Source organism: Cherax quadricarinatus, chromosome 10, assembly GCF_038502225.1.
Source record: "Cherax quadricarinatus isolate ZL_2023a chromosome 10, ASM3850222v1, whole genome shotgun sequence".
Classification (NCBI taxonomy): domain Eukaryota; kingdom Metazoa; phylum Arthropoda; class Malacostraca; order Decapoda; family Parastacidae; genus Cherax; species Cherax quadricarinatus.
The window spans coordinates 58,384,216-58,409,082 of NC_091301.1; positions in this window are offsets into that span (position 1 = coordinate 58,384,216).

Below are 24,867 nucleotides of genomic sequence, written 5' to 3' on the forward strand. Positions count from 1 at the left end.
GGGGATTTTTCCTAAGTTTAGAATAGGTTTCAGTATCATCTAAGAGATTATTCATTTTTTCTTGGTAATCATTTTCTTTCATAATTACTATTGCATTTATTTTGTCTGCTTTAGTAAGGCGCAAATTTTTATTGTTATTAAGTGTATCATAAGACTTAAAGAATCTTTGAGGGCAATTGGGAATGTTTGGTTTTAACATAGAGCTATATACCATTCCTTTACTAATATTAATTTCATCAGAGGATAAATCAGAAAATTTTTCAAAGTTACAAAAGGCTTTTGCAATTTCAACATTATTAAGTTTTTTTGAAGTTGCAAAACTTAAGCCAAAACCTAGAGCAGCAGTTGTATGTTTGTCTAAAATTTCATCTGATAAGTTAATTACAAAATTGTTATTAGCATGCTTTGTCCAATCACTATTTTCAATTAAAATGTCTAATTTTCTTTGTAGTTTGCTCTTGAGTTCATTACAAATTCTTCTGAGTTTATTATAGCAATGATCCAACATACTGTGTTTCCATTCTGATGGAATGGCCTGATTAAAAGAGTATTTTTTGTTTCTCAATATTTTGAATGCTTCCTTCTCCTGTATTTTAGTTATTTCAATATGTTTCTGAAGAATAATTCTCATAAAATCATCAAAAGGACGATCTCTCATGTCAAGGAGTCTATTGGGTAAAAGAGACTTGGGCAGAACTTGTTCATTTAAACAATTTTTTAAGAAATTAAGTCGAATTTTTAACTTGTGGGACTTGATCAGTGCAGAAGAAAACTGTGAAACAAAAGATATATGATTAGGAAAGTTTATCGAGAACATTCTGAAGAATCGTGTGGTATCCATTAATGCAATAAGATCACAGTAAACAGGTGATTTCAGAATATGCAAAACAACCACTCTGAAAGAATAAGAAATTCCAAGCGCTTTCGTGACTACTCACATTATCAAGGAACTATGAAAGTAAAGCATCCAAGGAAGCTATATAAGGGGTCTGGCCGGCACCTCACTATGACAATAATATGAATATTTCCTTTGGTTTATATAAATTAGATCCATTTATAATTAATAGAATTTGGGAAAAATTTAATAATACACTGGACAAATAATCTTTAAAATTTCTTATTTCTTGGGTAGAATAGTTTGTGAGGTGAGTTGTGCCAAGGACCTATCCAAGTTGGGTCGGCGCGCGTCAGGTGTTTAAACCGTTGTGGGATCTGATAGTGAGGTGCCGGCCAGACCCCTTATATAGCTTCCTTGGATGCTTTACTTTCATAGTTCCTTGATAATGTGAGTAGTCACGAAAGCGCTTGGAATTTCTTATTCTTTCAGAGTGGTTGTTTTATATATATATATACACACATATATATATATATATATATATATATATATATATATATATATATATATATATATATATATATATATATATATATATATATATATATATATATTTAGCACACTGGCCGATTCCCACCAAGGCAGGGTGGCCCGAAAAAGAAAAACTTTCACCATCATTCACTCCATCACTGTCTTGCCAGAAGGATGCTTTACACTACAGTTTTTAAACTGCAACATTAACACCCCTCCTTCAGAGTGCAGGCACTGTACTTCCCATCTCCAGGACTCAAGTCCGGCCTGCCGGTTTCCCTGAACCCCTTCATAAATGCTACTTTGCTCACACTCCAACAGCACGTCAAGTATTAAAAACCATTTGTCTCCATTCACTCCTATCAAACACGCTCACGCATGCCTGCTGGAAGTCCAAGCCCCTCGCACACAAAACCTCCTTTACCCCCTCCCTCCAACCTTTCCTAGGCCGACCCCTACCCCGCCTTCCTTCCACTACAGACTGATACACTCTTGAAGTTATTCTGTTTCACTCCATTCTCTCCACATGTCCGAACCACCTCAACAACCCTTCCTCAGCCCTCTGGACAACAGTTTTGGTAATCCCGCACCTCCTCCTAACTTCCAAACTACGAATTCTCTGCATTATATTCACACTACACATTGCTCTCAGACATGACATCTCCACTGCCTCCAGCCTTCTCCTCACTGCAACATTCATCACCCATGCTTCACACCCATATAAGAGCGTTGGTAAAACTATACTCTCATACATTCCCCTCTTTGCCTCCAAGGACAAAGTTCTTTGTCTCCACAGACTCCTAAGTGCACCACTCACCCTTTTTCCTACCACAAGCCAGGGAAAACCTTGCAGGTCCGATACAAATTCCCAGGTAAATAACAAAAAAAAGTCACAATACCGTGACTGGAATGATACACCAATAACCCGCACATAGAAGAGAGGAGCTTACGACGACGTTTCACTCCGACTGGGACCATTTACAAAGTCTAGACAGTCACGAACCTGATTAGGTTCGCTGCGCAGCAGATAGTTGGGTCATACAGATCTAGATTTACCGATATACCCTCTTATCTTTGTGTTATTTAGCCCAAAAAAGTAAGTGATCGTCTAATCAGCATTGTGTACCAGTGAATTGCTGAGACATATGCTCCTTTGGGGCAATTATATACGAATGCCCAAAGGATTGGAGCATCATGGCTCCTCAAGACGCCGACTCCAGAGGCGACTATGGAGACGTTGAGCAGTCTACTTAAGCTAAGTGCCTTTCTACAGTCCTGTTACTAATTGGCTCAGCTTTCTCGAATTCCTTATATTTACTTTTAATTTTGTAAGATCTGGAGGTCTAAAAAAAAGTTGTTTGGCTCTTTTAGGTCTCCCAGAAACGTAACCCTATTTTTCCCATAAGTTATTCAGTTTATCTAACACGGATTTACCTCGCACAGCGTTTTCAGGAACATAACTTCCGTGCAATATATCGGTCTACTGTATATATATATATATATATATATATATATATATATATATATATATATATATATATATATATATATATATATATATATATATATATATATATATATATATATATAGATATATATATATAATATATATATGTATATATATATATATATATATATATATATATATATATACATATATATATTATATATATATATATATAGATATATATATATATATATATATATATATATATATATATATATATATATATTAAAAAATATAGGGAGGTACCACCTCTAGAACTGTTATAGGGGCCCTCATCCTCAGAGAAAAGAATAAACTTGCTTCAGGGAAAACTCAAGGTTCTCCCTGAAGCTGTTTGAGAATTTTCTCCTACCACCCCCTATATTTTATATATATTTTATTTAAAGACAAAATACATTGACAAAATATTCACCAAAATACGACAGAAAGTAAAACAACATAGGTAACTCAGAGCTACATCTCGAATACTTCGTCCAGCTCCACGGCGGTGGACCGCGTGCCCAGAATGCTGCAGGCATTTCCTCTCTGGATCGCAACACTGAGTCTCTGAAAGAGGAAGCTGGTCGCCCTGTGGTCCTTGGTTTCAATGATGAGCTTTTCACTCAGCTCTATTAGGAACTTAAGAGCACACTTGCCCCATGCTCCAAGGGTCTCTGACCCTATTGGGATGAAGTTATAGCAAGAGAGAAGGTCTTCATATTTTCGGATCTTCTGGGTCTCCCTGTGGCTGGCAGCTCCGCCCCCTTCCACTACGGAGTATGACAAGTAGGTGTCTGCCAATGTGGCGGCACATGTGTAGTCCCAGGCAATCTGCTTTCCATCCTTCCAAGGTAGCATAGTGGCTCCATCAGGACGCTTTAGACTTCCGTCAGACCTCTGCACTTGGGGTTCCCGTTGAGCTGGGCAATGGGCTGTGGCGAGGCTTCTCTTTATGATGTCATTGACCTCCTCATGCCTGGCATAAGTCCGAATTCATCAGCTGTCGCCCTGCCGCAAATACACCTATGTTCGGTGAGGATGGGGGCGGCTAGGCGAAGAGCAACATCAATCCGATTGGCCTGTGGGTCTAGTCGAGTGCCCAAGGAGGAATTGGGAACAGCTAACAGGAAATCTCCTGAGTGTGGTGCCTTCACTGCCAGGAGACGAGCTTTGTCCTTTCCTGAGGCGTTGGAGAGCATTGTGTTGGCGATTTTTTCCATGGTCGGCTTGTCCCAGTGGGACTGTTTGTGTTCTTTGGGAGGAGCGGGTCTTCTGGAGGACTCTGTAAGGGTGTCCCACCGAATCGCTTCTTCAGTAAACCTGTGGTCTTGAGCTCCTACCACGTCTCTCAAGCGTTCGGGAACAATCTTCTTGACTAATGCACTGGAAGCAAAACACGAAGACAGAAAAGCAGGTAAAGCAACATGCGTTGCTTTGCGCACCCGTATACCTCCCAGTCGCAATGGAGGGTTGCCTGATCCCATTGCTGATCCTCTAGTGACAGGTTCAGTGCCTTCTTAAGGGTTGACCTCAGGTGTGCGTCATATTCGTCGAGTGTTGGGTTGTCAAAAGAGGGTGCACACCTCAAGAAGTAAGTGAGTCTTGGAATAGTAAGGCACCTTGAGAGGATATACAGAGCATCATGGGCATCAAGATTGCTTATTCCCTCCTCCATTCTCATCAGGTCATTCAATTTGTCCTTGAGGACTGTGTCGATGGCCTGGTGACCCAGCGGTGCTCCCAAGAGTGTACTGTTGGACAGAGTGGTAGTAGAGACTTCTGGGAGGATTCTTCTCACAGCATTGATTATTTCCTGGTTCGCTGTGATGATTTCACACTTGGAGGGATTGAGGATGAGTCCCAAGTCTTCTCCCTGTGTTTTCACTAGTTGTAGGTCCCCCACCAGGGACTCTTCAGTACCTGCCAGAGTGCCATCATCCAGGTACCAGATGTTGAGCTCGCTGCGTAGGCTGGAAGTTAGTTCTCTTACTGCCAAGCAGAAGAGAAGTGGAGCTAGTGGGTCACCCTGCTGAACACCTGCTGATGAGAGAATTTCATGTTCTCCAAATAAAAGAATTGAGGATTTGCTGTAGCCGGCTGAAATGAAGGGAAAAAGACTGGGGAAGCGATCCCGAACAGCTGGGAAGACAGCATCTCTCCTTACCATATTAAAGGCATTTCTAAAATCAAGTTTGACTACTGCCTTTTCTTCTGGTAGGTCCCTGGTGTAGGCCCTTGCCGCGCGAGCTGCAGCTTCACTGCCTTGAGAGACCCCAAAGCACAGCTGGTGTGGCTGGAGTAAACTGGCAGCTTCTAGGCGAATGTTTCTTACTGCTGCTTTGGCAACAAGACGGCGAAGAGTGTTTCCAACCGCAATGGGTCTGATTCCCCCATCCTTCTTCTTCAACGCACACAGTGAGGCTCCAAAAAAGAAAAGTTTAATTTGTTCTGGGATTCGCCCAGCCAGGCAATTGCTGACGAAAGTTGTTAACTCGGTGAGAAATGATGCAGATGCACCGAGTACTGGATTTACCAACTCCTTGAGGTGCTGAGGTCGAATTCCAGTGTAATCTCCGGCAAATCCTGCAGGAAATGACACGATCGCCTTATAGACTTCCGATTCAGGCAAAATTAATTGTTCAGTGATGGGGTCTTCCTCAGGGTTGTTGTTGATGGCTATGGTGTCCCTGGTTGGATGCTTGTTTCTTAGTGCTTGGGCCGTGGTCTCATCTTTGGGGGCTACAGTGTCGTCACTTGTAATTATTCGGATTGCTCCCACTGTGTTACTTTCTTCAATTTTTTTGCTAACCTGTGCGCAAATTTTCTCTTTTTCAGTGGAACTCTTCTTGGGTCTACCTCTGTAATTCCTGCGATGATGGGGCAGAGGGACACAATTATCCGTTCTTGGGTAGTTGCGCACTGCCTTGATAACTGACGTGGTTAGCAGTTTGCCTCGTCTCTCAGGAACTGCAAGACAGACATTGCCGAACAGGAGCAGGTTGCGCCATGTTTGGATGGTGCCTCGGGCTTCTAAGTTGGTGGAACCTCCATTCACCTGCTTAAGAAGGTCTGTGAATTTCCCTGCTGCATATGGGCGAACCGCTTTAGGGATGTGGGATAGGGTACTGTTAGCAGTGGATTTGAATGCCAACAGGAGGTTATCGCAAGTGAGGAGGTTGCCATTGGAATTGACATCTGCCTGTGGAAGCTGTGGGCTGCTCTCTGCTGGGGGCATATGTGATCCCGCACACCCATTGTGTGCACGAATGCGGACATACCTGTTGCGTGCTCGAAACTCTCCGCACACCTGACATGTGCCTCTTCTTTCATTGTTTGGTGCACTGTTTCCCTGGCTTTGTGGCTGGCTGGCTTCATCATCTGCCATACCTCAACCTGTGTGGTAAGCCCAGGCTTAAGGGAAAATGGTGCATGGCACATACTGCATGTAGTTCATGGTGGTGGTGGGTGGGAGGAGAGGGGTCTCCCCTCCTTGTGGTGGGCAGTGGAGGAAATGGAGGAGTGGAAGATGTGTGATGAGGCGGAGTAGGGCACTCACTCCCTCCCAGGACAAGTGACTACACACCACAATGCTCTGTGCACCTCTTACTATACACCACTATGTTCTGTGCACCTGTTATTATACACCACTATGCTCTGTGCACAGCCCCCACTATAAACGACACGCCGCTATACACTACACGTGCTATGCGCATACCATGCTCATATATATATATATAAATGTATATGTATATATATATATATATATATATATATATATATATATATATATATATATATATATATATATATATATATATATATATATATATATATATATATATATATATATATATATATATATATATATATATATATATATATATATATATATATATATATATATGTATATATATATATATATATATATATATATATATATATATATATATATATATATATATATATATATATATATAGCAGTTTGGAGGGATATGTTGTGTATCTTTATACGTATATGCTTCTAAACTGTTGTGTTCTGAGCACCTCTGCAAAAACTGTGATTATGTGTGAGTGGGGTGAAAGTGTTGAATGATGATGAAAGTATTTACTTTTTTGGGTCACCCTGCCTCGGTGGGAGACGGCCGAATTGTTGAAATACATATATATATATATATATATATATATATATATATATATATATATATATATATATATATATATATATATATATATATATATATATATATATATATGTCGTGCCGAATATGTAAAACTGGTCAATTAGCAAGAACTCATTTAAAATTAAGTCCTCTCTAAAATTTTCTCTTATTCGTTTAAAGATATATTTTTTTCATTAATGTTGATGTAAAAATTTATAATTTTCACCAAAAGGAACTTAGAAAACTTACCTAACCTTATTATAACAAGAACAATTTATTTTAGCCTAACCCAACTAAATATATTTTAGATTTGTTTACAATAATTTAATACTAAACAAACACAGTTAAATATATTTTTTTCGTTACGTTCAGAATGATTTTGGCGAAATTATTGCATACACAAATTTTCACTTGTCCTACATGGCAAGATGTTTTAAGCCAAGATCGCAAGTTCTGCCTATTCGGCACAACATATATATATATATATATATATATATATATATATATATATATATATATAGATAAATAGATAGATACATAGATACATAGATACATAGATACATAGATACATAGATACATAGATAGATAGACAGATAGATAGATAAAAAGATAACAGTTGTGTACTGGTGCACATAGGAGACTGTAGCTTATGACGATGTTTCGGTCAGACTTGTACCATTGACTAGTCACATACAAAAGTGCGAAGGGAAAGGAATCAAAATACATACGAGATGGGGCGGGGGTCTTGAGTGGTAGAAAAATGTGGAAGCATTATAATAATGGTGGTAGTAAATAGTCGCAGCAGTATTAGTAGTAGAAGTAATAACAGCAATAGTAGCAGTAATAGTAATAGTAGTAGTAGTTCAACAGTAATAGAGATGGCAATAAGAAGGTAGTAGTGATAGTTAAAGAAGAGGCAGAGAGTGGAGTGTTAGCGAATATACACTAGTAATAGTGGTATTACTACTACTACTACTACTATTACTGTTGTTCTACCACTCCCCTCCCTGGTCACTTTCTTATATATACAAGTTTTCTGGCTCCCTGGAACTGTTGTTCTCAATAAACTGGCCCTAAATTCGCTGTATGTTTCCAGCTAAAATATCCAGTTTCATAGCGCATTGTTCTGAAAAATGTGCACTACACTTTTATTAGAGAAAACATATACTTGATTTCGTATAGGTTTGACTGAGGTTTCCTCGATATACCCAAGTTTGATGTTCGCTGCACGCTCGGTATAGCTCGGTATTTTTAACCGCTGTGTGTGTCACCATGATCAGAGGTGAACAGTAGTCCTGGACGTGCAACAGACATGGAAACTGCAAATAACTGAGAACAAAGTTTGCCAGAGTGCCTAGCTGGGGCCTAACATGGCGACTCTTAAAAAAAATGAGGCACTTGTATCAGGCATGAGTATAATATGAGACTTGTATGAGACATGAATATAATGAGACACTTGTATAATAAAGATTCCCAAGCAAGTGTCTCATTCTTCAACTTCTCGGTTTTCTTAACTGTTTACATCATATTTAATTTGCTCTCCTTCTGGAAGGTTGTTGCTGACTCCCACTTCTAGTTGTTGTCTTTCCTGCATGCTGGATGCGGGGGTAGTCATACATACCACTGTGTATTATTGCGGTATTTAAAAGGTCGTTACCAACCTCTTGTGCCAACAACACTCGTACAATCACCCCAAGAGGAGTGTCAAACCTTTCACACACACACACAGACACACACTCACACACACACACACACACACACACACACACACACACACACACACACACATACACACACACACACACACACACACACACAGAGGAGCTAAGACTCGACCCCTGCAACCACAAATAGGTGAGTACACACACAAACGCGGACGGAATAACGAATAAACATGAGCAGTGGCATGAAAGAATCAGTGAGAAATCCCCAGATATCATAGCAGTCACAGAAACAAAACTCGCCGAGACAATAACAGACGCAATCTTTCCACCAGGATATTAGATCCTGAGAAAAGATAGAAGGAGTAGAGGGGGAGGAGGAGTTGCACTGCTCATAAGAAACCGATGGGGATTTGAGGAAATGGAAGGCATGGACGTGATTGGAAAAAGAGACTACACAGTAGGTACAATTCAGTCTGGAGAACATAAAGTAGTCATTGGAGTGATGTATAACCCACCACAGAACTTCAGGAGGCCAAGAGAGGAGTACGAAGAAAACAACAGGGCGATGGTGGACACACTGGCTGAGGTGGCAAGAACAGCTCACTTGAGCAGAGCAAAGTTACTGGTAATGGGCGATTTCAACCACAGGGAGATCGACTGAGAAAACCTGGAGCCACATGGGGATCCCGAAACATGGAGAGCAAAGATGATGGATGTGGTACTTGAAAACCTCATGCATCAACATGTCAGGAACACTACCAGAGAGAGAGGAGAGGATGAGCCAGCAACACTGGATCTTGTGTTCACCCTGAGCAGTTCAGACATTGAGGACATCACTTTCGAGAGGCCCCTTGGAGCTAGCGATCACTTGGTTCTGAGTTTTGATTACATAGTAGAGTTACAAGTGCAGAAGGAAACAGAAACTGAATATGAAAAGCCAAACTATAAAAGGGAGGACTACACAGGTATGAGGAACTTCCTGCAGGAGGTTCAGTGGGACAGAGACCTGGTAGGAAAATCAGTAAACGAAATGATGGAATAAGTAGCAACAAAGTGCAAGGAGGCAGAGGAAAGGTTTGTTCCCATGGGAAACAGAAATATTAGGAAAACCAAAGCGAGTCCTTGGTTTACCCGAAGGTGTAGGGAGGCAAAAAATAAGTGCACCAGAGAATGGAAAAGGTACAGGAGGCAAAGGACCCAGGAAAATAAGGAGATTAGTAGAAGAGCAAGAAACGAGTACGCACAGATAAGGAGGGAGGCCCAGCGACAGTACGAAAACGACATAGCATCGAAAGTCAAGTCTGACCCGAAACTGCTATATAGCCACATTAGGAGGAAGACAACAGTCAAAGACCAGGTGATAAGGCTGAGGAAAGAAGGTGGAGAACTCACAAGAAACGATCAAGAGGTATGTGAGGAGCTCAACATGAGATTTAATTAAGGAAGTATTTACAGTAGAGACAGGAAGGCCTCTCGGGAAGCAGACCAGATGGGGACACCAGCAAGGAATATACCAACAAGTGTTGGATGACATACATACAGATGAGGGACATCGATACCTCGAAGGCAATGCGACCGGACAACATCTCCCCGTGGATCCTTAGAGAAGGTGCGGATATGTTGTGTGTGCCACTTACCACAATCTTCAACACGTCCCTGGAAACTGGGCAACTACCTGAGGAATGAAGACGGCAAATGTAGTTCCCATTTTTAAAAAAAGAGACAGAAAAGAGGCACTAAACTATAGACCTGTGTCATTGACGTGTATAGTAAGCAAAGTTATGGAGAAGATTATCAGGAGGAGAGTGGTGGAGCACCTGGAACGGAACAAGAGTATAAACGCCAACCAGCATGGGTTCATGGAATGAAAATCCTGTGTCACAAACCTTCTGGAGTTTTATGATAAAGTAACAGAAGTAAGACACGAGAGAGAGGGGTGGGTTGATTGCATCTTCTTGGACTGCAAGAAGGCCTTTGACACAGTTCCTCACAAGAGATTAGTGCAGAAGCTAGAGGATCAGGCTCATATAACAGGAAGGGCACTGCAAAGGATCAGAGAATACCTGACAGGGAGGCAACAATGAGTCATGGTACGTAATGATGTATCACAATGGGCACCTGTGACGAGCGGGGTCCTACAGGGGTCGGTCCTAGGACCAGTGCTATTTTTGGTATATGTGAACGACATGATGGAAGGGTTAGACTCAGAAGTGTCCCTGTTCGCAGCAATGTGAAGTTAATGAGGAGAATTAAATCAGATAAGGACCGGGCAGGACTTCAAAGAGACCTGGACAGACTGGACACCTGGTACAGCAACTGGCTTCTCGAATTTAATCCCGCCAAATGCAAAGTCATGAAGATAGGGGAAGGGCATAGAAGACTGCAGACAGAGTATAGGCTAGGTGGCCAAAGACTGTAAACCTCGCTCAAGGAGAAAGGTCTTGGAGTGAGTATAACACCGAGCATGTCTCCGGAAGCACACATCAACCAGGCAACTGCTGCAGCATATGGGCGCCTGGTAAACCTGAGAACAGCGTTCCGATTCCTTAATAAGGAATCGTTCAAGACACTTTACACCGTGTACGTCAGGCCCATATGCAGCATCTGTTTGGAACCCACACTTGATAAAGCACGTCAAGAAACTAGAGAAAGTGCAAAGGTTTGCTACAAGGTTAGTTCCAGAGCTAAGGAGAATGTCTTACGAAGAAAGGTTAAGGGAAATCGGCCTGACGACTCTAGAGGACAGGAGGGTCAGGGGAGACATGATAACGACATATAAAATACTGCGCAGAATAGACAAGGTGGACAAAGACAGGATGTTCCAGGGAGGGGACACAGAAACAAGAGGTTACAATTGGAAGTTGAAGACACAGATGAGTCAGAGAGATATTAGGAAGTGTTTCTTCAGTCATAGAGTTGTCAGGAAGTGGAATAGCCTAGAACATGATGTAGTGGAGGCAGGAACCATACATAGTTTTAAGACGAGGTATGATAAAGCTCATGGAGCGGGGAGAGAGAGGGCCCAGTAGCAACCAGTGAAGAGGCGGGGCCAGGAGCTAGGACTCGACCCCTGCAACCACAAATAGGTGAGTACAAATAGGTGAGTACACACTCACAAGGAGGCAGACAAGCGTCAACTGTTTGTTTGAGAAGCTCAATCGATATATGTCTACCCCGCCAGGCGGGCGTGTATCCTGTCTGGCAACCAGATGTCTTCCTCTCTACAAGCAACTTGTAGCGACATCTGTTTTCCATCTGATCTCTTATTTAAGTTATTTTAGTTTTGGACTGACGCATGTTAGCTCTCGTTACGCCCTTATTTGCACACAACGTGAACCACACTATCCCAACTATCTTGAAAATGTTGTAAAATGCCAACAAATAGATGAGTAAGACTCACGTGCAATAATAAAGATACCATCTCTTGTACATGAGTCTTACTCATCATCTCACCTATCTTCTAGTGTAGAAACCCTGGACCAAGCACCAACTACATGTTTTCTCCTCCCCATCCCACTCCAGGCCAGTAAATGCCTTTCCTACCACCACACCATACCAGGTACATCCCTCACTAAACATCCACTGATTCCACTACATCTGATGTGGAACCCTTATCTGATCCTTGAATCTCTTTAAAAGGAGATTTTTGGTTGCTTTAAAAAACTACTTTTGGTAGCTTTAAAGAGATTAGATAACTATAAGTGTGAGAAGGGATGGGTGTGATTAGTTCCTGAGGCACTGAAGTAAATTCTTGGGTAATCTGGGGAAAATGTTGATCCAATAGGTCTGTATGGGCCAGTAGGCCTGTTGCAGTGTTCCTACATTCTTATGTTATTTTAATAGCACGTAAACTACTGCAAGTCCCTCACTCTAATGCTGACTCTTCCCATACTCTCTTACACCAAGCAAGACATTACCAACCACACCTCAGAAATCCAGGGACTCCAGACTATACTAACACACAGATAACGCATCAAGGTCCGAATCCTCACCCAGTGACACCTCGGGGCCACAGATGGAATCGCTGCCCTGAGAACATCATACATCACCACATGTTAAATGTGGAAACTTCTCCAGAGGAACCTTTTCCCAAAGGAATGGTTCGCTACACTATAAAAAAGACTTGGCACTGTCACTCCATCCTCTCAGTACCAATAATAGCAATTAGGGTCATGTAATTTAATGACCGTAGCTACAAGATGATCAAGCACTTGTCTGCACGGCACTCAGATATTATGGCAACACAAAAGTAGCGTATCTAAACATGAATTCCTCAACATTCCTTTCACGTATCAGCATTCCCTTGCAGTTAAAATTTAAACTTCAATTGGTCCTCTTATCTTTTTCACTACGAACATTCACCCCAACACAAACATCAGCATAGAAACCTCCTCAAAGTCTTCAACTACACTCATACACCAATCTAGTTTCTTGTTGACTTTAGTGCCACTCAGGCTTCCCCCTTCACTTCAGCAACAACCACCAACATAAAATACAATTACGCCGACTCATGATACATAAAGGCTTATTCATCTTGGCGCAGACTTCAACACATTCTTTGCTCAGCGTGAACAAAGGAAATCACACATAGTCATCAAGAATAGGGCAAGCCTAAGGAAATCGGTCATAGTCATGAAGAATAGGTCAAGCTTACTCCATCAACACTATATAACAGCGGGACCTCCCACTGGCACTAACGACGGCCCTCTCACACTACACATATCTCCTCATCCCAGCCTCATTCCCGCTACATCCATCTTTGCATACGAAAATCAGACTGGAAAGCCTTCAAGCACACCAAACACCCCACACTTTCATAAAGTCTTTATTCAATGCATAACACAATGGACTATCCCGAAAAAAACTTACACAAAATGCTATTCATTCAGCTTCTCAGCCCGCACTAAACGTTTACTAAAATGCTGTCACAATCGTTTTACTGCACATAGAAATAAATAGTGTATAATTCTCTGGAGTGTTACCACCTTCAAACGCCACATCATACGTAGTTTTGGAGTGATTAAAATGGCAGAACACAAACTAACTATAACCACTTTCGAATTCACTCACCTTATACACAACACCAGAAATATTTCTGATTTCGCTGAAATCACTATAGTCAATAAGTTATTTGAGAAAATATCTTCCTCTCGCACCCACTTCATGACACGTCAATTTGGAACTCCGTGCTCATTGTAAAGTGGAACACCAGACACTCACATCATCTCGAGTAATGAGCACCTTTGGCTTTTGGATATTTTTCTCCGTTTGTCCGATCAGCAACAGCGATCCTATTTCCAAAACCCAACAAGGATCACACAGATTCCATAACCTACAGACCCATTAAGGAAACACTCACAATATTTCCACCCGTACCGGGGATCGACCCTCGGACCTCAATAATTGAGCTGAGTGCGTTACCAACTGATATACCACTGACATACAAAAATGAAGGAACACTGCAGCAAGTCTCCTGGTCCATGCTAGGCAGGTCCTCAAACACAAGTATCACTCAAAACTAGTAAGTAAAAAACGAAGTAGTATATTATGTCCACTGGATCATTGTGCTGTGGAGTTGCTGTCACGCTAGTATATTAATGTTATGCAATACCGTCGAGTAGATGCATAAAATACACGTGCAACGGTTAGTTGCAACACAGTGGAGACAGAAGAAGTCGTGGAGACGTAGCTATGACGTGATCAGGGATCAGTGGTAGTAAGAATATTGAAATTAACGACCACAGCAGCAAGCTTACTGGCTTATGCTAGACATGGCCTAGAAAAAACAATTCTCGCTGATAACTGGTGGTTGAGCAACGAACTTGTAGATGTGGTAACAGCATGGACCAGTAAGCTAGCTGTAGTGCATCTTAATTGCTGTGTTCTTCATCAAAATATTATACTATGCAATGCCGACTGGTTGGTGGAAAAGACACATAAGAACACATGAGTACATAAGGAAATCTTCACGGACGAAACGATTCGCTGCACCACAGGCGAATATGACACTGAGGATAGCACATGTGTCTCGTTCATCAACTTGTCTGTTTTCCAAAATTTTATACTAATTCCTGAGCTTTAGCCTCACATTCATCGAACCTTAGTAACTGAACACACACCAAGACTGAGGAACTGACCACCTCAAACTTTCTTATCCAGGCTGAAGAACTGAACACCTCATATCCACAATCAACATCTCCACGACTTCTGCTGACTCCTCTGTATTTCGACTAAAGAAGCCTGCTGAATAGAAAAAACGTCTCGTCAACAAAGATACCAAACTCTTCCAGACGTTCACACTCCAGCATCCCTTCAGAGAAAAGAAAGCCACAGAGAGGAGACTTTTGTGGGAGATACCAACCGAGGGAGGGGGACTTCTGAAGGGAGGGGGGACACTTGAGAATAAGATTTCTGAGAGAGGGGACTTCGGAGGAGGCTGCCATCTGAGGAAAGGTAATTCTGTGGGAAGGGAATATTCAGGCAGTATCTTTGAAACATAAATTGGACGTGACTACTCTTACAGGAAATAATTATGTAACACAGAAAGTTTTGAAGTTTAGTAAAGCACGATTTTCCACACAAAAATGGTCGCATTCCTTATTATTTCAAAGTTTACTACTCCTGGTTAGGTCCCGTCGAAAAGTCTGTGATAGCATTCACAACCATTTAGAGCTCACCTCACACTACTTGTAAGAAATTCTTCGTAATAATGACGATAATAATAATAATAATAATAATAATAATAATAATAATAATAATAATAATAATAATAATAATAATAATAATAATAATAATAATAATAACAATAATAATAATAAAAGCACACTTAAATCATTAGAAAAGTAATTACAGATATGAATACATTAAGAGCAGTGACAGCAGAGTAGAATTTTACCAGGACAAAGGAGAAGGTAGATTTCCTGACACCATCAACACACAGACCAAGAAACAACACAACTGCAAGAAAAGTGCAACAGAAGAGAAAATTGGGAATTTCATTAAAATTAGAGTCAGATTGTTGGAACTGAATTCATTAAGAAGTGGTGTGTCACCTTCAAACACATTTCGAAGAAAAATGTCCTCTACAGCATCTTAATGCTTTCGTCGGTTTTCAACGGTATATTTAGCAAGAAATCGCAATAGGAATTGGATACATATATATATATATATATATATATATATATATATATATAGATATATATATATATATATATATATATATATATATATATATATATAGAAGTACCACCTCTCTGGCTGGAATGGGGAGCCCTCACCCTCAGAGAAGACAATAAACGTACCTCAGGGAAAACTCAAGGTTCTCCCCGGAACTGTTTGAATATTTTCTTCTCCTACCACCCCCTATATATTTTATATTCTATGTGAACATTTATTAATAAACAGAATACATTTACAAAAAAAACAAGCATGAATACAATGGCACAATGTATCAAAGATCATGAATTTCCTCCAGCTCCTCCGAGGCTGGATGCGAGCCAAGTATGCAGCAAGCATTTTCCCTCTGGATGGCTATGCTGAGGCGCTGAAACATGAAAGCGGCTGCCCTTGGGTCCCTGGTGGTGTCGATGAGTCTGGAATTCAATTCTTTAAGGAAACGTGTGGCATTTTTTTCCCATGATCCCAAGGTCTCTGATCCCACTGGGACAAATTGATACTGTTGGCTTATGTCCCTGTACTTGCTGATCTTGTACTCCTCCCTGTGGTCAGCAGCTCCTCCCTGTCGCCCCACACTGTGATGGATATAAGTGTCAGCCAGTGTGGACACACAGGTATAGTCCCATGCTAAGAGCTTGCCATTCTTCCAAGGATAGATGGTGATCCCGTCGGGGCAGTTTGCTGAGTTGTGGGTATTGTTGGCTGCTAGTGATTGGGGCTCCCTCTCGGCTGGGCATCCAGCTGAATCAAGGGTTCTCTTAATGATATCGTTGACCTCATTGTGTCTTGCATGACAGCCCTTGGTTTTGGAACAGTTAAGATCAAGTAGATCGTATTGGTCTGCTTGCGCTTCGCCGCAAATACACGTTTATTCTGTGTGAAGTGGGGCAGCAAGGCGCAGAGCCACTGCAATATGGGGGGTCTTAGGGTCGAGTCGCGTTCCCATTGCTGATATGGGAACTGTTTGAAGGAAGTCCCCGGAGTGAGGTGCGCTCACAGCCTGGAGAAGGGCAATCTCACTATCTGATGTTGCAGCCCTGAGCATGTTGCCAAGCACATTTTCAGTGATCGGGCCATCCCAGCTTGACTGTTTGTGAGCCAGTGCTGCACTAGGGTTTGGTGCTGGAGCAGCAAGAGTCTCCCATTCAGTGATGACACTACAATAGCTAGGGTCTTCTATTCCTGCTGAGTCGCTGAGGGTATCAGGAAGAGTTGCTGAGGGTATCAACTCGTTTGATGCTATGGAAGAGGATAGGAAAGCTGGTAGAGCAATCTGGGAGGATCTGCGTACTCCTAGCCCTCCAAGCCTGACCGGAAGTGAGGCTTGCAACCACTGTCCATCTTCAAGGGAAAGATTCAATACACTTTATAGCATGGTCTTAAGGAGTCATATTCCTTGAGTTTTGGACTGTTGAAGGCTGGTGAGCATCTCAGAAAGTGGGTAAGTTTTGGGATTGACAGGCACCTGGTGAGTAGGTAGAAGGCATCGTGTGTGTCAATGTCTTTCATCATGCTTTTTTTTTCTAGGATCAGATCGATGGCATTGGACCCAAGAGGAGCACCAAGGAGAGTGCTATTGGCTGGGTCAATGGCTCATGCTCCTGGTAAAATGGCGCTAATATTCTGGATCATCTGTTGATTGGTAGAAACTATTTCACATTTGGTGGGGTTTAAAGAAAGGCCCAGGCTTTCTCCCATGTCTTTAATTTTACTGACGTCCTCTAGGAGACATTCTGTTGTGCCCACTAGGGTACCATCATCCAGGAACCAGACATTGGGCTCGCTGGAGAGTGCTTCTGTGATTTCCTTGATGACCAAACAAAATAGAAAGGGGGCGAGAGGGTCCCCCTGTTGCATGCCCTCACATGAGTCAATTTCATGGTCCCCAAACAATAGTTTGGAAGTCACACTATAACAAGATTCTATGAAGGGAGAAAGGGAAGGGAAATTTCTATAAACTGCTTGGAGAGCAGCATCCCTTCTGACTGAGTTGAAAGCATTGGCAAAGTCCAATTTGACCAAGGCTTTTTCATCGGACATGTTTTTGATATATACTCGTGCTGCATGGGAAGCTGCTTCACAGCCCTGTTGAACGCCGAAACCGAGCTGAGTTGGTTTCAGTATTGCAGCAGCCTCTTGGCTCACCCTTCTTACTGCAGCCTTGGCGACTAGGCGCCGAAGGGTGTTACCAACTGCAATGGGCCTGATTCCGCCATCCTTTTTCCGGAGGGCACACAATGAGGCACCAAAGAAAAGGGGGTCTGATGGCCTCTGGGACACTGCCAGCCAGGCACAGGTTGGAAAATTTGGTGAGTTCAGACAGCAGCCTCTCTGAAACCTCACCAAGTGCTGGATTGAGTATTTGTTTTAAGTGTTGAGGCCTTAAACCGGTGAAACCTCCTGCTGAGCCCTGTGGAAATGACATAGCAGCTTTATACACATCAGCACCCTGTAAGGTTAGAAGTTCTTCATCTGCTGCAATATTAGGGAGGTCAGTGTTGGTACTGGGAGCCCTGGGTGGATGTTTGTCCTTCAGAGCTTGCGCCGTGCTTACGTCCTTGGGAGCGATGGTATCCTCAGAGCTCCAATAGTATTACCCTCTTCTATTTTTTTGCTAATTTGGGCACTGATTTTTGAGGCGTCGGGTGTCCTGTTGTTGGCAAATGCCCGGCGGGTGTTTGTCGCCCTAGGGGAGAGACGGAGGAGGTTGTCATCCCTTGGAAATGCATTTATTGTCCTAATAACATGTGTTGCTAGCGACGTGTCCCTCCTTGGTGGGACAGCCAAACAGGCATTGCCGAAAAGCAGCAAGTTGTGCCAGGATCTGTTGTTTGAAGGAGCATCGTTGCCTTTCTACAGAAGGTCAGTGAATCTGCTAGCAGCTTGAGGGCGAGCTGCTTTGGGGATGTGTGTCAGAGTCCTGGTGGATGTTAATTTGATTGAAGATATGAGATCCTCTGTAGTGGTGAAGTCACGGTAGTTGTCAGCGCTGTCTGCTGGGGAAGGCTGTTGGTTGTTCTCATTTGGAGCTCTCCTGGAACCTAGACATCCATTGTGTGCACGGATGTTGCCACTTGTGGGATTGAGTGAACATTCCCTGTGGCACACCCGGCAGATGCCTCGTGGACGACAGCTTTGGCTCTGTCGTGAAGATTCCTGGGAACCCGCGACTAGTTGTGACATTGCTGATATCGTGGGGGTGGGAGGGCGCCAGCTGTGGGGTGACGGGTGAAGGACAACATGGATGCATGGGGGATGAGGGTAGGGAAGTAGCGAGCGGCAGGACTTGTAATTGGTGGGGCACTAAACGGCAACACCCTTGGTCAGGAAGTCAGTGGTTCTAGGCTTGGATGATGGAAGGGGATAAGGGATGGGGGGAGAGAGTGGCCCTGTGTGTTCGCTCAAGATGCACATCACTGACTAACTTTTGCTAATTGTTATACACTTATTGTTCCATTTAGAAAAAATCCTCGACATTTGGCACACTAATCACCATGCTCACACTATTAACCGAGGTGTTCTTCTGTTCAACCCGGCCGGACACAGATGTAAACATAACCTCCTCCACACCTCCACTGACAAGATCCCCTCACCACCGCTACTCCCCATATCCCAACATGCACACTGCACTTTCACTGATATAGAAGCAACGGTCTGATGCAGAGGATTGTCACAACTCTGTGATCTCCGGTGGATACTCACGATGATGTCTGCCGAAACTGGCACGCGTAAACCATGTTGGTTCTTGGTTTACACACAGAATGTATGGAGCACCACACACTGGCTCCCTCCCTCCATATATATATATATATATATATATATATATATATATATATATATATATATATATATGTCATATCCACATATATATATATATATATATATATATATATATATATATATATATATATATATATATATATATATATATATATATGTCGTGCCGAATAGGCAGAACTTGCGATCTTGGCTTAAATAGCAACGCTCATCATGCCATATAGGACATGCGAAAATTTATGTATGCAATAATTTCGCCAAAATCATTCTGAACCTAACGAAAAAAATATATTTCACCGTGTTTGTTCAGTATTAAATTATTGTAAACAAATCTAAAATATATATAGTTGGGTTAGGCTAAAATAAATTGTTCTTTTTATAATAAGGTTAGGTAAGTTTTCTAAGTTCCTTTGGGTGCAAAATTATAAATTTTTACACCAACATTAATGAAAAAAATATATCTTGAAACGTATAAGAGAAAATTTCAGAAAGGACTTAATTTTAAATGAGTTCTTGCTAATTGACCAGTTTTACATATTCTGCACGACATATATATATATATATATATATATATATATATATATATATATATATATATATATATATATATATATATATATATATATATATATATATATATATATATATATATATATATATATATATATATATATATATATATATATACATATATATATATATATATATATATATATATATATATATATATATATATATATATATATATATATATATATATATATATATATATATATATATATATATATATATATATATATATATATGCAATAAGATCACAGTAAACAGGTGATATCAGAATATGTAAAACAACCACTTTGAAAGAATAGAGAAATTCAAATCGCTTTCGTCACTTCTCACATTATCAAGAAACTATAAAAACAAAACGTCATAGGAAGGCATACAAAGGGTGAAGACTACACCTCACCATCACATCCCACAAACGAAGCAACACCTCACACACACGTGACGACACCCGACTCTGTGCAACCTACGAAATACTCTTCTCAAGAATTAAGATTTTTTACTTGTTATATGCATCATTAAATTCTTCCAAAATTTTATTACTTATAAATGAACCCAATTAATATTAAGCAAAGGAAATATTCATATTATTGTCAAAACTGCTTTTTATGAAACAAGATTCAATTATATTCCTGTCAACCATGGACTTGCTTGATACTACTTTCTCAACTTTTTGAAAATCAATTGGATGGTTAAAATCTCTCACATGAATAAATAAAGCATTAGAATCTTGTCCAGTTCTAATGCTATATTTATGTTGTTTTAATCTAAGTTCGAGACTTTTACCAGTTTGACCGTAATAAACTTTATCGCAAATTTTACAAGGATTCTTATAAATAATAGTGTAGAAAACCTACCAATAACTGCTCCTATATACACTATTATTCTTCACATCGAGATAGAGCAACTATGATAGTTCCTTGATAATGTGAGAAGTCACGAAAGCGATTGGAATTTCACTATCCTTTCACAGTGGTTGTTATGCACATTCTGATATCACCTGTTTACTGTGATCTTATTGCATATATATATATATATATATATATATATACATATATATATATATATATATATATAAATATATATATATATATACTATATATATATATATATATATATATACATATATATATATATATACATATAAATATATATACATATATACATATATATATATATACATATAAATATATATACATATATACATTATATATATATATATATATATATATATATATATATATATATAAATATATATATATATATATATATATATATATATATATATGTTAGTTTGAAACAGTAAGAAAAGAAAATATATAACAGTTTAAGTAATGGATTAAGAAAAGACAAAACTGTGATAATGTAACAGGGTAAAGTTTGTTCACGCTGATGAAGCTTTACAATTGCAATTTCCAGTTGCGATTTAATTATAAAAAAAAAGTGTTTCTGAAAAGCGACTGAAGCTATAATCGACATTTTCGTTTGAAAGATTTCTAAATGTGACTTAGACAAGGTTACGTCAAGATGAATGAAGTGAATGAAGGAAGGATTTGATAGCGTGAATGAAAAATTAATTGTTAAATAAGAGTGAGAAATTGTGTTAGTGTGTGTGAGTGAGAGAGAGAGAGAGAGAGAGAGAGAGAGAGAGAGAGAGAGAGAGAGAGAGAGAGAGAGAGAGAGAGAGAGAGAGAGAGAGAGTAAAGACGAGAAGGTCAGAGAAAGGTCAGTGTGAGAAGATCAGTGAGAAGAGACTCCCGAAGACAGAGTGGATGCGGGCAAAAACTTTGTTGCGAGGGTTTAAACACACTGAAGTTGAAGGAAACTTGCACCAGAAATTGTTTGAGCTTGATGTTTTAAAAGAAAAGTTAAGCGAATAAAGTTAATGGTGCTTGAACTGAAGACAACTGAGACTGATGTACCAAGCAAACAAACAAACAAACAAAAAAAGAAAACAGAAGCTCGTTCCAGATATCTCGTAGCAATGTCCATGACTACTTATAAATGAACTGGATATAGTGAAGATCAGAAGGAGTTTGAGGTAATCAGTCCCTCAGTCTGGAGTCGAGGTAATCAGTCCATCAATCTTGAAAAGAATACAGCATATGTGCGATGAAGTGGCTTATATACTGTAGGCAGTTGAGGTGCAGCAGTCGTAGGTGACATCACAGTGGACAAATCCACAATTGGAAGTAGATCATAATTGTACGTTAAACAAGTGAAGAATCCCCTGTATCATGATCCTAAGATGCTGCTGATGAAGCCACTGCGTGGAGAAACGCTTAATTAATAATGATACCCAGGTTATATTCCAATACTCATCAAGTCATGTAGAGTCTTCTGGGAGTTAAAAGTACGTCCTGCATGGCCCTCTCAGAACAGTTCCTCCTAAGAGTCCACATCCCTATGCATAGACCAGATTCTGGAAATCGACCTCTTGAAAGTACTATTGTCCAACCTCTTTTCACACCCCCTCCACCTGACTTATCGTCTGGTCCTTACTCTAAAGAACCACGAGACAGGAGAGAGAATCAAGCCCATAGTTAAACTGACCTAAGAACCTGTGGGCTGCCTTGTAACTCACTGGAATTAACTCGGAAGTATACAGCATCAATGATTATATGTGTACTTTGATTATACAAAGGAAATAATTCTTGACAAATATAAGATAATAATTAAAACCTATCAACTTTTGTTTCTTTCGTTGAGGAGAAAGCAAGGAAATACTTACTCTGAATTTACTAAAGAGAATCAAATTCCCTTTAATGGATGGCGTAGGTCAGTGGAAGCCTAAATTTAAGATGAGCTAATTTACCACAGACTAATTGTGGAATTTAATAACTGTCATCATCCAGTTGTTTAGGAATATATAATAGACCGCCCGTGATGCTGAAGTGTATGAGATAGCTACGCTAGCTGGTATGTGTGAGATAACTCATGAGATACTACAAATAAAATTACATACAGACAGGAATATTTAGAGGTAAGAGAGAGCCTGGGAGTACTGGGTCAGCTGTGGCACTATCACAGGTGATGAATTAAGTTAATCCCTTTACCACAGTATTGAACTCCACCTTCCGCTGCTCATCCTACAGAAGTTTCGATAACTTCCTAGTCAGTCTCTGGAAAGAGTCAGAAAGAAAGGTTAAGGAAAAAGAAACCTCAGATGTTACTGTAAAAATGCGAGGATATACAATAGAGCATATCAATGTTTTAGAGAGGAATACCAAACAAAATTGAACGCAAGAAGCCCCTGTATATCACCCTCCTGGCTTGTCACAACAACAAAAAACATCAATTAGCACATCAGCCTTATAACAACAGCCCTATGGGAGCAATTTTGCTATACCTCTCTTTCTTCTAATGTCCCTAGGCAATGGTATGTCTACAAGAAGCATATGTATACGGGAAGTAATATGCTGTCGTAACTCAGGTGTATTTTTGACGTTACTGTACCGCTTGTGTCATAGATAACATACAAATACTGATGTGGTTCCGTGTGAAGAATATTGGGAAAATACTTCTACGTAAAATTTATATTGAAACCAATTATTCTCATGCGTGAGCGTGTTAGATGGGAGTGAATGGAGATAAATGTGTTCTTAGGACTTGACATGCTGTTGGAGTGTGAGCAGGGTAATATTTATGAAGGAATTCAGGGAAACAGGCAGGCCGGACTTGAGTCCTGGAGATGGGAAGTACAGTGCCTGCACTCTGAAGGAGGGGTGTTAATGTTGCAGTTTTATAACTGTAGCGTAAGAATGCCTCGCGCAAGACAGTGATGGAGGGAATGATGAAAGTTTTTCTTATTCGGTCACCCTACCTTAGTGGGAAACGGCCGATGTGTTAACAAAACACACACACACACACACACACACACACACACACACACACACACACACACACACACACACACACACACACACACACACACACACACACACACATACACACACACACACACACAAACACACACACACACACACACACACACACACATACACACACACACACATACACACACATACACACACATACACACACATACACACACATACACACGCATACACACACATACACACACATACACACACATACACACACACACACACACATAAAAAATATATATATATATATATAATATATATATATATATATATATATATATATATATATATATATATATATATATATATATATATATATATATATATATATATATATATATATATATGGAAAAGTTGTGATAGCTTTTATATAGTACAGTAAATCTCTTGAGACCGGAGTTAAACACTATAAATATGCAATAATTGCTGGACAAGAATCCAGTGCTTTGTTCATTCATGTGAGGGAAACATACCATTGTATATACTGGATTAATGTCAAAGAATTACTTTCCAGTAATTCTACAGTTCAACGAAATATTGTACATTCAATACTTATTAAGCATGATGCACAACATATTTTAAATCTGAGTTCTGGTATCTATAAACTTGACAGTTTCATAGTCTAGAATATTGTTTATAATATTAAAGATAAAAACATTTTTCACAAAAATGCAGAGTGTGTTCTTTGTCAAAAGAACAATTTGTCATGACTTAAATAGATGCCGGTTTTGAACCAAAGATGCAGTAGGCGTTCCCTCTCTCAATCACCACAGTGAGGTGCTGTAAG